Source organism: Garra rufa, chromosome 21 (genome assembly GCF_049309525.1).
Source record: "Garra rufa chromosome 21, GarRuf1.0, whole genome shotgun sequence".
Taxonomy (NCBI): domain Eukaryota; kingdom Metazoa; phylum Chordata; class Actinopteri; order Cypriniformes; family Cyprinidae; genus Garra; species Garra rufa.
In genome coordinates this window covers 27,325,957-27,339,643 of record NC_133381.1, presented here as the reverse complement: position 1 = coordinate 27,339,643, position 13,687 = coordinate 27,325,957, and the positions used below count along the sequence as shown (strand labels likewise).

Below are 13,687 nucleotides of genomic sequence, written 5' to 3'. Positions count from 1 at the left end.
CATAAATATGTCTGATCTTTGAGAGTCTGATATTTTGAGAAAATATAAAGGGTCACTAAGTCTTTCATTGTTTGTATTTTGCAGTTGTTGTTTTTTATTTATTTTTTACTGAACTGTACCATGAACTTGTCCTATTCAGTCACATAGCAAAAGATTAAGAAAAATACAACTTTTTAGCATGAGCGATTTATCTTCATTGATAGACAATATTTTCATAGTGTTATTTATTGAATATAAAATTATAATTAAACATTTCAAGACAAACTTTGACAACAAAACAAACTTTGCTGTTATCTGTTGAAAACATCTGAAAACCATCATTTTAAGATCAGTTATATATATCGCCCCATTAAAATACTCAACTTGATTTTTAAAGATATTTTGAAAGAATGGAGCGTTTATAGAGCACTTTATTGTGTATTACTGTACACCCACATGAACTGTGTTCATGTTCATGTTAATTCTCAGTACATAAACTAATGTTAAAAGATACTAATTTACCTTTAAACAATATATGAATACTTTTTTTTAGCTTAATATTAATTAACATTAATAAATGCTATTTAATTATTGTTCATGTTAACTAATATAGTTAATGTTAACAATTGAAACTGGATGGCAAAATTGTATATATTGTGTGTATGTGTATGTGTCTGTGTGTTGATTTTAAAGTGTAACCCTTTCAATTCTGTAAACTTTAAATCCAAACTGGCTGAGGGTTACTGTGAATGCATGTGCCAACTGGGCACCGTTTTCCTAATTGATTCTTAGTTATGTAGCGCTTAAGAGTGATGTCTTATAACAGGAGTCACCAGCAAAGCAATATCCACACAAAAATTGAACAGATAGGTAACGATGACATTTAAGCAGGATGTGGATGTAATGCAAGCAATAATAACATTTTGTTATCATCATGAATCATGTTCTTATCATCATCATCATCATCATCATCATCATCATAATATAGGGAAAATGTAGCATATTGGTTCACAGTTGGCATTTTCTGAAGTCCTTGCAGGGGGTTAGGTTTATAGCAAATGACCTAGAGATTTAATGATATCAACATTATATTTGCTCAGTCTGATCTAGAGGCCTTAGAGATGTTAAATTGTGAAGATCTTGAGTTTCATTAAAGGGCGTGTCCGTGGCGGCCTGACAAAGTTTCGTCATGGACATAGAAGTTGTTATAACTCAACCATAAAATCTCCGATCTGCCTCGAAATTCACAGGTTTGGTAAGAGTCCTGGCCTGAAGACACCTAAAGGCCAATATTCAGATATTATAATAGCGCCACCTGTTGGCAGCAGGATATATCATATCTTTCACTAACTCAAACATACCAAGGTCAATCTGCACCAAACTTCATATGTTTGATAATAGTGCTGGCCTGAACACATCTACATGCCAATAATCAGTTATAGGCATAGCGCCACCAGCTGCCAACGGGAAGTTTGGCACATTTAAATGACTTATGACATATTTCTCGTATATTTACTGTATTAAAAGCATACTGCCCACCGTTTGCTGTTTTCCTAAAGCCACCGGTCGGCGGTGAGCCCGGGTGCGAGGGCCCGTTCATCGCTGCTTGCAGCTTTAATTAGGGCCCGAGCACTGCAGTGCGAGGACCCTATTGGAATTGCTCCGTTTATTCTTCTTCTTCTTCTTCTTCTCCAAAATGAAAAGTCTTTTTGAGGGCCTAAACATGGTCAAAAACTCACAAAACTTTGCACACGCATCAGACCTGGCGAAAATTTACATCTGATACGGTTTTCAGAAGTGGGTGTGCCAAAATGGCTCAATAGCGCCACCTATAAAATTTCAACGGAGTGCGCCTCGAGCTGCGTTTCACGTACATGTACGAAACTCGGTACACATATGTAACACACGCCCATGCCCGTATTCAGTTATAGTCATATTGCCACCTGCTGGTAACAGGAAGTCACATGCTTAATACTGTTGTGAATGCCTAGCAACATTTTAAAAATATCAACAAGTGTTAAATAGGGTAGCAACATACTAGAAACATGCTATAACATGTTAGCAACACTTAGCTAAGTGCTAAAGCATGCTCTTAATGCATCGAAACAGGAAGTTACTGTAACTCAGACATGCAATGTCCAATCAGCCCCAAACTTAACATGTTTGATAAGACTCCTGGCCTGAACACATGCCCATGCCCATATTCAGTTATAGTCATAGCGCCACCTGCTGGCAACATGAAGTGACACATTTAATACTGTTCTGGATGCCTATCAATATTTTAAAAAGTATCAACAAGTGTGAAATATGGTAGCAACATGCTAGAAACATGCTAAAACATGTTAGCAACACTTAGCTAAGTGTTAAAGCATGCTCTTAATGCAATGAAACAGGAAGTTACTGTAACTCAGGCATGCAATGTCCAATCAGCCCCAAACTTAACATGTTTGATAAGAGTCCTGACCTGAACACATTTACATGCCAATATTCAGTTATAGTCATAGCGCCACCTACTGTCAACAGGAAGTGACGTTTATCACTGTGATACACTATTAGCAACACACTAAAATAACCATTGAGTGCTAAACATGCTAAAAACAAGCTCAAACATGCTAGCAACACTTACTAAGTAATAAAGCATGCTGTTAATGCGATGAAAGAGGAAGTTGTAACTCAACCATGCAATGTCCGATTTGCCCCAAACTTCACGTTTGATAAGAGTCCTGGCCTGAACACATCTAAAGGCCAATATTCCATTACAATCATAGCGCCACCAGCTGGCAACAGCAAATTACTTGTTTTACACTAACTTAAACATGCAATGTACAATTTGCACCAAACTTGACATGTTTGGCAAGAGTCTTGGCCTGAAGACATCTAAAAGCCAATATTCCGTAATAGCGCCACCTGTTGGCAGTAGGATATGTCATGTCTTACACTCAAGCATGCCATGTTCAATCTGCACCAAACTTCATATATTTGATAAAATCGCTGGCCTGAAGACATCTGCATGCCAATATTCAGTTATACACATAGCGCCACCAGCTGGCAGCAAGAAGTCTGGCACTTCTAAATGACTTTGACATATTCCTCCTAAATTTACTATGTTAAAAGCATAGTGCCCACCATTCGCCACAGGTCGGCGGTGAGCCCGGTGCGAGGGCCCGCCCATCGCTGCTTGCAGCTTTAATTCATTTTAAAGTTTTAAAGTGTAGTCTTGTTTAACATATATGTAATCCTATAAAATATGTTGGCAGCAGAAGCCACACACAACATACTGAAATGTTATTTCATATTAAGTAGATGAGTAAACTGTGTTTAATAAATGCAATTGAAAACCATGTCATTGATATGACAACTTAATTCAATATAATCAAAGTGTTAATGCCATGATTTTACATATTAATATATAATCATAAATATTTTACATTGTATATGCTATCAATTCATCAATATTGTACATTTCACTGTCTCTGTGATAGAACCTAAAATACTCATGAGATCATGTTAGATTAGAAGACTTTACCCATGGACAGATGCAGCAAAAGTAAGAAGGGATGTAGAGAGGGGGAAAACTGACAGAAAATGAGGATTCGTCACTGCCAATATCTTCTAAATGTGCCTTTCTGGAAGTTTAAATCATTCTGCTAAATCACTGGAAAGCAAGGATCCACAAAGAATGTCGCTAAACCCTGTTTCATTCATTCTCTTTCATAAATTCAAACCATGCCCACTTCTGCTTCTAGGCACTGCAAACTCATTCACTTTAACAAGAGTTCTTATGTTTAAAACAGAATTGCATATTGCAATAAGTCAGTTTCTCTACTTTAAAAACATCAGAGAGCATTATAGCTATCAGGGGTCAAGGATGTGATGGATGTACTTCAAATGGAAAAATCATCTAAGCTTTGCTTAGGTGTAAAATGGCATATTGCTCTCCATTTTTAACACGGACTTGCAGAGTAATGCTGACTCGTGTTTACAAAAACATGATGCATGCATAAACCATTATTTCCTGTTTATTACTGTGAAACTACTTCGAAACAATTTCTATTGCACTGTTTAAAGTGCTTTATAAATAGAGGTGACTCCTTTTGACTAATGAGTCTTGTACACACTTTTCTTCCCCTCGTTGGTCTGCCATGGCGAAATACAAAAAAGGTAATATTTTGAGCGGCACTGTTAATTCAGAACATACACTTAGTTGAAAGCATTTTTATAAGTTAACTTGTCACAACAAATGTTTGTCACAACAAAAAGTTGCCAACTGAAACTGCTGATGTACATTTTTTTCAACCTGAATTTATCATTCCCTGAAGTCTTCCAAACCTATCCAGAACACTTCAGCTTTAGAACACTTTAACACTTTAGAAACTCCAGGTTTCCCAAAAGTATCTGACTGAAAATAAACACTTTTAAACACATTTTTACAATCAGCCCGCTAGAAATGGTACAGTTGTTTACAAGGTGCGGGCACGATGTGGAATTCGGGACACTCTCAAGCATGTAGTACTACTGACCCACTTTTTCCCAAGCAGACATTGCCATTGCTGAGACTCCCACAAATAGATGATTGACTGATATGAACTGCATACTAATTATAGCCAGAGTCACTGGTTAGTTAGATGTTCAACATTCCATTAGATCATACATTTCCCATATGTCATTGGGGCTGTATTAGAAACCTGATCACACAGTGCCTCAAATCAAAATCCTGAGCATCCTGTAGTGTGCGGACAACAAATCCCACTTAAGGCACATTTACAATTCTGTAAAGGCAACTTAAGGTAATTAAGAAGAACACATAAATACAAAATTTAGTCATAAAACTCAAGATGGCACAGACTAATAGGTTCTAACTCAATCTGATATAATTACATCATCATTCACATGGAGCAGCTGACTGGTTTCTTTTTGCATCAGCAGTCAATGAGCTTGCTGCTCAACATTCAAATACTTGGCTAATGTGTGCTTTGCCAGCTGAATAAATCTGCTATGGTGTCATTTTTATGTGTTATACATGGGGGTTATTTCATATATGTTATGTGCAGCAGCAGTATTTCTTACAGCAGCATGTCTGTGGATTTATTAGTAGCAGCAAGACCTATTCCACCAAGACTAAACACATTAACATTGCCATGCATATTACCATGCTAAACTTTCTAAGAGTTGTCATAAAACTGTAACAATGTTAAACTCCAACCTGTGGACCAGATTTTGCTCAGGAAATGGAAGCAGGGTCACTACAGCTGATTGGGAACTACATCAAAGGGTGGTGATCACACATTTGATTATAAAGGAATTCCACCACTTGCTCAGTTGTTAAATTTATCCAGCCGCAACGACAGGCAAATGTGTATGTCTACACTGACCTCAAAAACATAGTCAATTAGAACAGTTCCCTTGCACTATTAATGGACTGCAGCTGAAGAGACTGTCACCAACGCGGTCTCTGTGGCTCCCTCTGACCGCCGCCAGCGGGAACCCTCCCCGGAATATTAAACTACATTTCCCATGACCCCGTACCTGAGACTCACGCCTGTGTTTCCGGTTCACCGGTTCACTTCCTTTTGGCGGCCATTTATAGACTCGCTTCGCGGGGTGTTCCTCGCGAAGTTTTGCTAGTCTCACTACAATCCTAAGCGTTATTCCATTGCATTGATTCTTGTTGCCGACTGGACTGTTTATTCTCCCTGTGATTGCTTGCTTGTTTCCCTCGACCCCCCGCCTGGATTTGACTACGCTATTGGATTATCTGCATTGCTCTGTTTACTGGTGATAGACCTTGCTTGTTTGACTACGCTAATAAAGTTGTTTGCACATGGATCCTCTGCCTCCGACTCAGTCCATGGAGGGCTTACAGAAAACTTCGCCGCCTTTGGATCCAGCAACAACTTCGGCTCTCGATGGCGCTACAGCCGAGGCGGCCACGAGGCAACAGCTCACCACTGAGTTATCAGCTCAAGCCACGGCTCTCCGTAACCAGCAGCAACAACTGGATCGCCTAACGGAGGTCACCAGCCAGCTGGTAAGAGCTCTTCAAGGGCTTCAATTGACGGCGCCGCCCGCCACACCTCCTCATGTTCAACCACCGCCTGTTGTACCACCTGTCTCAGCCAGCCCGCGACTGGCATTTCCTGAGAAGTTTGATGGCAACCCGTCTAAATGCAAGGGCTTCCTTCTACAATGCTCGTTGTTTACCAGCCAACAACCGCATCTGTATCCCACTGATGAAGGAAGGATCGCATTTGTTTGTTCACTACTCTCAGGAAGGGCCTTGGACTGGGCCACGGCGGTATGGCGGTTGGATCGACCTACCTTTCCCTCTTTCACCAACTTTTTGCAGAGGTTTAAGGAAGTGTTTCAGCCCAGTCAGGAGAGTGGCGATGCTGGAGAACAGATCATGGTGCTTCGTCAGGGAAAGAGAACCGCGGCGGATTATGCTTTGACTTTCCGCACTCTTGCAGCTCAGAGCGGATGGGATGAAGGACCGCTTAAACTCCACTACCGTCGAGGTCTTCAGTCTGATCTTCAAGTGGAACTAGCCTGTCGGGATGAGAATATCAACTTGGAACAGTACATTGAACTCTCCATCCGGGTGGACAACATCATGAGAGCACGTAAGCCAGCCCGTTCATTCACCTCCACACCTCTTACGACGCACCCCACTGAGGCCGCCCCCGAACCCATGCAACTTGGGGCCACCAAACTGACTTTGGAGGAAAGGGAGAGACGATTCAGGGGGAATCTTTGTCTATACTGTGGACTGTCTGGACACATTCGGGCTAACTGTCCCACTCGTCCACCACGCCAATTCACCTCGGTGAGTAACTCAGCTACCTCTACCAGTTGCTGTCACATTCCCGTTAGACTGAGTTATTTGAACTGTGTCCTTGAAACTACTGCTTTGATTGACTCTGGTGCAGCTGGTAACTTCATAGACTCTGAATTTGTTACCACTAATCACCTACCCACTCTTTCTTGTGCTTCACATGTATCAGTGGCCGCCGTCGACGGGCGACCATTAGGATCTGGAAAGATACTGCACACCACCAAGGACATCACTCTATCCATTGAACCAGGACACCAGGAGACTATCCGCTTCTTCCTCATTGCATCACCTCAGTCACCCGTCATTCTCGGATATCCCTGGCTGAACCAACACGGGCCTACCGTCGCCTGGGCCGAACGCACCATCACAAGCTGGTCACCTCACTGCCAGCGTCGCTGTCTCCAAGTCCCAACCCAGCCAGCTACCAACCAGGATAATCAACCAAGACTCTCATCCATCCCATCCGAATATCAGGACCTGCTGAAGGCCTTCAGTCACATCCAGGCTACCCAGTTACCTCCCCATCGCCCAGGAGACTGTGCTGTCGACCTCATTCCTGGAGCTTCTCCTCCTCGGGGTCGAGTCTTCCCCCTGTCACAAGCTGAGTCTCAGGCCATGAACATCTACATCCAGGAGGAGTTGGCCAAAGGCTTCATTGTACCATCCACGTCACCAGCTTCAGCAGGCTTCTTCTTCGTCAAAAAGAAGGATGGGGGCTTGCGTCCCTGTATCGATTATCGTGGACTCAATGAGGTGACCATTAAATTCCGCTACCCACTCCCACTTGTCCCATCCGCTCTAGAACAACTACGCTCTGCTAAGGTTTTCACAAAACTGGACTTACGTTCGGCCTACAACCTCATCAGAATCAGAGCGGGTGACGAGTGGAAGACGGCCTTCTCCACGACATCGGGGCACTATGAATACCGGGTTATGCCCTTCGGCCTGGCCAACAGTCCCTCGTGTTTCCAAGCCTTCATCAACGAGGTCTTCAGGGATATGTTAAACCGGTGGGTCATCGTCTACATTGACGATATACTCATTTATTCAGATTCCCTCACTCAACATGTTCAACACGTTCGGGCAGTACTGCAACGGCTCATCTCACATCAGCTGTACGCCAAGGAGGAGAAATGTGAATTCCACGTGAGCAAGATCTCCTTCCTTGGGTACATCATCAGCTCGGAGGGAGTTGCTATGGATGAGAGGAAGGTGAGCGCAGTACTTGAATGGCCACGCCCCAACACTTTGAAGGAACTCCAACGTTTCCTCGGATTTGCAAACTTCTACCGCCGATTCATTCGGCTCTTCAGCACCGTGGCAGGTCCCCTCACTGCCATGGTAAAGAAAGGGACCACACGTCTCTCCTGGTCCAGCTCTGCTCTACAGGCTTTTGAAGATCTCCGTCAGAGATTCACCACGGCTCCTATTCTTCACCACCCAGATCCTGACAAGCCCTTCATAGTAGAGGTGGATGCCTCTAGCTCGGGGGTCGGAGCAGTGCTATCCCAACGGCAGGGAGAACCACCCAAAATGTTCCCCTGCGCCTACTACTCACACAAACTCACACCCCCCGAGAGGAACTACGACGTGGGTAACCGTGAACTGTTAGCCATCAAACTAGCTTTGGAGGAATGGCGCCACTGGCTGGAGGGCGCTAAACATCCATTCACAGTGCTCACGGACCACAAGAACCTAGAATACCTACGTACAGCCAAGGTTCTAAATCATCGTCAGGCTCGATGGGCCTTATTCTTCACCCGCTTCCAATTCCAAGTTTCATATCGCCCAGGCACCCAGAACACAAAGGCAGATGCTCTATCACGAATTCACGAACAATTTCAACATCATACTGCCACTGAACCCATTCTACCCACCATGGTTATGGTGGCACCAGTATCATGGGACATCATGACTGAGATCTCGGAAGCCCAGTCCCAGGACCCTGCACCCCCTGACTGCCCAGCCAACCTTACGTACGTTCCTCTCACCCTTCGATCTCGTGTCCTCGCCCAGGTCCACTCCACTCCCAGCTCAGGTCACCCAGGCATCGAGGGTACTCTAAACCTTCTCAACAATAAGTTTTGGTGGTCAACCATACGTCAGGACACCATTCAATTCATCCAGAAATGTACCACTTGCAATATCACCAAGGTACCACGCCGCTTGCCAGCTGGCTTGCTTCAACCTCTGCCCATTCCCCAACGTCCATGGTCTCACATAGCCATGGACTTCATCACAGACTTACCTCCCTCCAAGGGCTTCACAACCATTCTGACCATCATCGACCGCTTCTCCAAGGGATGTCGCTTTATTCCCCTTCAGAAACTCCCTTCGGCCATGGAAACTGCTGACCTCCTCTGCAACTGGGTATTCAGGATCTACGGTCTTCCAGAGGACATAGTCACCGATCGTGGTCCCCAATTCACCTCACGTCTCTGGGCCAGCTTCTGTCGTCTCCTCAACATCAACGTGAGTCTCACCTCAGGCTACCACCCAGAATCCAACGGGCAGGCCGAACGTTTGAATCAGGAACTGATTCGCTTCCTCCGCTCATACTGTCACAACCATCAGGAGAACTGGAGCAACTATCTATTCTGGGCCGAATATGCCCAGAACTCCCTCCGCAAACCTACCACCAACCTCACCCCCTTCCAATGCACCCTAGGACACCAACCTCCCTTGTTCCCCTGGACCGGAGAACCCTCTGATCTCCCAGCAATCAATTCCTGGTTTCAGCAGAGCGAGGAGACATGGAATCAGGCTCACGTACATCTTCAGGGGGCTGTTCGTCGTACACAGATCCAGGCCAATAGGAGACGTCGTCCAAACCCGCCGTATGAGCCAGGCCAGTGGGTCTGGCTTTCCACCCGGGACATACGACTCCGTCTACCTAGCAAGAAACTCAGTCCCAGGTACGTGGGTCCATTCAAAATCATTAGACAAATCACACCAGTTTCATTTCGTCTAGACTTACCTGCTCAATATCGTATCTCACCCACCTTTCATGTCTCTCTGTTAAAGCCCGCTGGCGCTCCGGAAGGAGTGGAGAACCTAGACGAGACCGCAAACCAGGGACCCCCTCCCATCATCGAGGGCGAGGAGGTGTATCGGGTTAACACCATCTTGGACTCCCGACGCCGGAGGGGTCAACTCCAATATCTGGTCGACTGGGAAGGCTATGGTCCCGAGGAGAGATCCTGGGTCTCCGCAGGAGATATCCTGGATCCATCACTTACCACCGACTTCCACAACAGCCACCCAGATCGACCAGCACCCCGCAGAAGAGGTAGACCCCGGCGTCGGCCGCCTCCTCGCTCCAGGAGTAGCTCGCAGGGAGGGGGCTCTGTCACCAACGCGGTCTCTGTGGCTCCCTCTGACCGCCGCCAGCGGGAACCCTCCCCGGAATATTAAACTACATTTCCCATGACCCCGTACCTGAGACTCACGCCTGTGTTTCCGGTTCACCGGTTCACTTCCTTATGCATATTACCATGCTAAACTTTCTAAGAGTTGTCATAAAACTGTAACAATGTTAAACTCCAACCTGTGGACCAGATTTTGCTCAGGAAATGGAAGCAGGGTCACTACAGCTGATTGGGAACTACATCAAAGGGTGGTGATCACACATTTGATTATAAAGGAATTCCACCACTTGCTCAGTTGTTAAATTTATCCAGCCGCAACGACAGGCAAATGTGTATGTCTACACTGACCTCAAAAACATAGTCAATTAGAACAGTTCCCTTGCACTATTAATGGACTGCAGCTGAAGAGACTAAAACTAAGAAAATATCCTGTATTTTATGACTTGCATGTTGTTCTTTCTGATTTTCCATGAGAAACTGAAAAGACATGTCATATAGTATCTAATTCCAGATTCCCACCCTCAACTCAAAACTCCAAACATCTATGCAAGGTGAAAGGTGAACAGCTGCATCATGAAAGACAGAGGTCTTAAAGATCATCCATGTTCCTGGAATATAGATGATAGACCTTTATAGCTAGCATGCTAGATGAGATGAGAGCATCACCTCAGGTTTCTCAAGGGAAATTACATAATTACATACATAACCTTTAATCCAGTACTATGCCTAAATTATAACAACATGTATGTGAAATATCTGAATCCAATATCAGATGGAAATTTTTGCCACATTTGGCGTGTGCACAGTTTCATGAGTTTTCAAGCATGTTTAGGCCCTCAAAAATGTGATTCATTTTGGAGAAGAAGAATCTGAGCACTTCCAATAGGGTTCTCGCAGTGTTTGGGCCCTAAAAAAAACTTGTGTGTGTGTGTGTCAGTCAGCCGTGAGGCGGTGGCCACTTGTTTTCATTGTGAATTAAAGTCTGCGTAAATGTTATTAATGTTGAGCCAGCTTCTTCCTCCTTATTCCTCAAGCAAAAGTATTACAGTTCCAAAACAGCTTTTATTGACACCAAGCTGCCAAAACAACACATTTACTTCCTGGTTTTTATTACATAATAGAGGTAAATACATAGACACAAAACCTGCTCAGACACAGATTATTGCCTGCTTTTTCACAATCGCCTCTTTGCCTCTCCACTGGCATGTTAGTGGGGTAATAGTCTCAGCCTCAGACGTCACGCCCATGGAACGTTGGCTAAACGTCTGATGCATATGGTACACTTAACTGGAAACACTTCAATAATGTCGAAGTCGTCATCTGATTAGTTGAATTTGATCGGATTTCCGGGAGACGCGAGTGTCGCGTTTATTTTCGGTCCGCCGGGAAACAAAGCGCAGACTGATTTACTCTGCATTTTGCTAAAACGTGCTTATGCAGACGCCACTGTTGTTGTACACATTTGTGACGTTCCTGAACAAATTACTGACTTACTGCTTGTTCTTCCTCTTCTTATTTAACTTTCAATGCTGGTTATTTCAATGACTGACTTGTTGCACACCAGTCTGTTGTTGTGGGGGCATTTCCATGCACGAAACATGCTGAACGAAACGAACTGTGATTAGTTGTTTGACATGTCGGTCAAACGGCCTTATGGGCGGGCCTTGGCCAATGAAAGCTGCCATGAATTCCAGACCTTCAGCCGTCAGTCTGAAGGTCTGGCTATGCGAGACTAGTGGGGTAATGAAAAAAAAAAAAAAGTAAAACAGGATCACTAGACTAAAAATAGTGGCAGAAACTGTGATTATTGCTTTTTGAGATAAGGCTGAGTATACAGTGGGACAATGTTTGTCACAAAAGTCAACTTCATATTGTTCTATTTAGCAGCATTTTTTTTTTAAAGTAAATAAATTATATACAGAAAGTTCCTCCCTCCACAAAACTGAATGTGAAAGAATGTGCCGTTATCTACACTGCACAATTCATATTTATATTGTGTCTGTGCTGTAATGACAGCATTTATAATAGTGCAGTAACTGAGTTGCAATAGTGAGACTGTTGCATTCAGACTCAGTACTGTAACTTTTTATACAATAGGAGTTGATCTAAATATAACACAATAAAAACATTTTACGTTAAGTTAATCCTGGCAGCTGCAATAGTTATAAAGTAGTAAAAGTTTTAAAAAAGACATAAAAGTGAGTGTTTAAATAGGTAGACTTCATAGTAACTTCATAGTGTTCAAATCAGAGAAAATGTTCTTCTATTTCTAAATTATGACACTTGACATAGAAAACCTTATAAGTGCATCTCAGGAAACTGAGACTATAAAAATGCCATTCATGATCCCTTTAATGTTCTTACATTCACAGTTTGTTTCAAATTTGACTTAGCTTCACTTCACATGCATAATACATATTGTGATTAAAGAACAACAGAGAGGTTTGCTGCCAAAGCTAGTAACTGATGATTGGGTATAGTGGAAGCATCTTTGTGAGACTGATTGATTACAAAGTAATGATGTGTGCTTGCACAGCCTTTTCCTGATAAGAGATCTCAACTACTCTGTTCTTACCATCTAAAAGATTTACGACTGCACAAATGCCCTGATAAGGGGAACAGACACACTTAATTGTACTGAACAGAAACCAGAAACACAAAGATTCTCATTAGCATGACAAGCATGTAGATTAGCATGTTTTGTTTAGCTCTGTGATAGATGATCAAATGATCAAGAAATGATGGACCAGGGCTAAAGTTTTACATTATTCTAAAAAAATATTTAATCCTTATTCTTAATTTCTCAATATGTCATCCTCTCTGGACCTAATGCAGATATGTCAGTAATGTTGCTGTCACAGGCAGTGGAAACAGTCGCACACTTTCTTTTTTGGCAGACAGCTTACAAATGCCATTAAAACAGTCCTCACATAATGCTTCTTAATTTAAAATGTTTATGATGCACTAAAGTTGAACATTTGGTCTTTGCAAGTACTTACCCACTTTAGAGTCCAGCCCTTTTGGATATCTCATCCTTGCCCTATTCATTTCCTAGTGCCTTTTAAATGTACACATCCCAGTCCTCTTAGTCCCCCAAGTCCTACTACTCCTTTTATTTTAAACTGTTATATCTGTGCTTTAAGGAGTATATAAAAGCAAAATGATACTTCCAACCCAGAGCGACCTGAGTGCTACTGCGCCAGAGCCTGGATTTCAGCTGACTGTGCTGGAATCAAAGCTGTTGACATTGCTCCCTCCCTCCCTCACATTGCTCTCTTCTCTCTCTCTCACTTCCTCCCCTCCCTCTCCGCTTCTCTGGAATTCAGGCTTAGCACATGACAGCATGCATGTGTATATCTGTAAACCAGCATGAGAAGAAATGGGGTGATATAGAACAGCATAAGAAGGAATGACCCATCATAGCTTCCTGGTGTCATTTAAGCATTCTTAATGTCTAATAAGAACTAGCAGTGTTAAGCTTTTGTTTTGTCAAGCAAATTTAAATGAG

At 43.2% G+C, this 13,687-nt stretch overlaps 1 protein-coding gene across 1 annotated transcript in view; it reads right to left on the bottom strand.

The window, feature by feature from the left end:
* The window catches only part of LOC141295370 (disheveled-associated activator of morphogenesis 2-like), a 111,947-nt gene extending 98,585 nt beyond the window's left edge, over positions 1 to 13,362 (bottom strand). Inside the window, exon 1 of the mRNA XM_073826579.1 lies at positions 13,179 to 13,362. The gene's annotated coding sequence lies outside the window, so the exon portion shown is untranslated. The remainder of the gene's footprint in view (positions 1 to 13,178) is intronic.
* Between the last annotated feature and the right edge of the window lie 325 nt (positions 13,363 to 13,687).